Here is a 2854-nt window from a genome sequence, read left to right on the forward strand (position 1 = left end):
GCTCCTAATCTGTTATTCAAGGAAATGGAGGCTGAGGCTCCCACCTTCTTCTTGCTTCTCCAGGTATAACTACCTACTGAATAGCTACTAACACATTTGACTACATTTTAAAAAAGAAGAAGAAATTAAACATTTCTCCAAGGCCACAAACAATTCAACAAACAAAGGGCAACTCAGTGGGGGGTGGGAAGGGGGGAGGGGCAAGAAAGAGGTAGGGGATTAAGAGGTACAACTACTATGTATAAAACAAATGCTAGTATAAAACAAATGAGCTACAAGGCGCTCTTTCCCATCTTGCAAGATGGCGGGTGAAAAAGCTGAGAAGCCAGATACTAAGGAGAAAAAACCTGAAGCCAAGAAGGCTGATGCTGGTGGCAAGGTTAAAAAGGTGAAGAAGGTTAAGAAGGGGAAGCCCCGCTGAAGCCGAAACCCTGTCCTGGTCAGAGGAATTGGAAGATGTTCCCGATCGGCTATGTATTCCAGAAAGGTCTTTTACAAGAGGAAGTATTCAGAAGATAAAGCCAAGGTTGAAAAGAGAAAGAAAAAGAAGGTGGAGGTTCTTGCTCCTGTCACAAAACCAGTTGGTGGTGTCGAGAATGGTGGTACTCGAGTGGTTAAATTTTGCAAAATGCCTAGGTATTATCTTACTGAAGATGTGCCCTCGAAAATTGTTGAGTTGGCAAAAAACCCTTCGGTAAGCATGTGAGAAAACTGTGTGCTAGCATCACTCCTGGGACCATTCTGATCATCCTCCCTGGGCGCCACAGAGGCAAGAGGGTCATTTTCCTAAAGCAGCTGAGCAGTGGCTTGCTACTCGTGACTGGGCCTCTGTCCCTCAATTGAGTTCCTCGGCGTAGAACACACCAGAAATTTGTCATTGCCACCTCCACCAAAATTGATGTCAGTGGTGTGAAAATCCCAGAACATCTCACTGATGCTTACTTCAAAAAGAAGCTGCGTAGCTCTATTTACAATAGCCAGGACACGGAAGCAACCTAAGTGTCCATCGACAGATGAATGGATAGAGAAGATGTGGCACATATATACAATGGAATATTACTCAGCCATAAAAAGAAACGAAATTGAGTTATTTGTAGTGAGGTGGGTGGACCTAGAGTCTGTCAGAAAGAGAAAAACAAATACCGTATGTTAACACATATATATGGAATCTAAAAAAAAAAAAAAAGGTTCTGAAGAACCTAGAGGCAGGACAGGAATAAAGATGCAGACGTGGAGAATGGACTTGAGGACACGGGAAGGGGGAAGGGTAAGCTGGGACGAAGTGAGAGAATGTACTGGACTTATATACACTACCAAAGGTAAAATAGGTAGCTAATGGGAAGCAGCCACATAGCACAGGGAGATCAGCTCAGTGCTTTGTGACCACCTAGAGGGGTGGGATAGGGAAGAAGGTGGGAGGGAGACACAAGAGGGAGGGGATATGGGGATATATGTATACACATAGCTGATTCACTTTTTGATACAGCAGAAACTAAGACACCATTGTAAAGCAATTATACGCCAATAAAAATGCTTTAAAAAAAATTTTTTTTTTTTAGAAAGAAGTTGCGTGGGCTTCCCTGGTGGCGCAGTGGTTGAGAGTTCGCCTGCCGATGCAGGAGACACGGGTTCGTGCCCCGGTCCGGGAAGATCCCACATGCCACGGAGCGGTTGGGCCCGTGAGCCATGGTCGCTGAGACTGCACGTCCGGAGCCTGTGATCCGCAACGGGAGAGGCCACAACAGGGAGAGGCCCGCGTACCGCAAAAAAAAAGAAGCTGCGTAAGCTCAGGCACCAGGAAGGTGAGATCTTCAACACGCAGAGAGAGAACTACGAGATTACAGAGCAGAGCAAGGTAGATCAGAAAGCTGCGGACTCACAAATTCTGCAAAGAGTCAAAGCTGTTCCTCAGCTCCAGGGCTACCTCCGCTCTGTATTTGCTCTCACAAATAGAATTTATCCTCACAAAGTAGTGTTCTAAACTTCTTACAAAGAACCTAATTAAATAACTGACCCATTTGAAAAAAAAAAAAAAAAAGCTGCAAGGATATATACAACGCAGGGAATATAGCCAATATTTTGTAACTATAAATGAAATATAACTTTTAAAAATTGTGAAACACTATGTTGCACACCTGATGCTTATATAGTATTGTACCCCAATTAAACTATACCTCAATTAAAGGGGGAGGGCAATTCAGGAAAATATTTATAGCATATGTAGCAAAGGGCTAATTTTCTCCATTTACAAAGAGCTCTTAGAGATATGTCTCCCCAAAAGGAAAAATTGGCATGGGATATAAACAGGTTAAGTCCAATTTAAAAGATTTGCACTTAAGAGATGGGCCAAGATAGTGGAGTAGAAAGACCCTGAGCTCACCTCCTTCCATGGGCACACCAAAATTACAACTATTTACAGAACAACCATCAATGAAAAAGGCCAGAACCTACCAGAAAAGATCTTCTACAACTAAAGATATAAAGAAGAAACCACAACAAGACACAAGAAAAACTTTCTGGCCTCCCGCTCTGTACCAGGAAGGGCAGATCGATTCTCAATCATCGGAGAGAGCACTAGACTCTTATCAGCCCGCAGATGGCGCCAGAGAAACCTACAGAACAAACCTTGCTAAAAACAACCCTTATTTTCCGTTAGTTCCCTTTATATATTTATCTTTCCACAATTTGCCATCTCCTAGAAGCCCAACGTGCTTTTCCTTTGTTTTGTCACTACTCTAAAAGTTTATTGTTCTTTATTAAGATGCTATAAAAACCCAGCTGACACCTTTATCTTGGACTTTCCAGCTTCCAGGACTGTGAGAGATGTTTGTTACTTCAGTCACCCAGTCTACGG

The 2854-nt window shown here is 43.1% G+C and overlaps 1 pseudogene; it reads left to right on the top strand.

The window, feature by feature from the left end:
- The first annotated feature begins 296 nt into the window (after positions 1-296).
- Positions 297-1981, top strand: LOC115851016 (large ribosomal subunit protein eL6-like; annotated as a pseudogene).
- The last annotated feature ends 873 nt before the right edge of the window (positions 1982-2854 follow it).

Source organism: Globicephala melas, chromosome 7 (assembly GCF_963455315.2).
Source record: "Globicephala melas chromosome 7, mGloMel1.2, whole genome shotgun sequence".
In the NCBI taxonomy this organism is placed as follows: Eukaryota; Metazoa; Chordata; class Mammalia; order Artiodactyla; family Delphinidae; genus Globicephala; species Globicephala melas.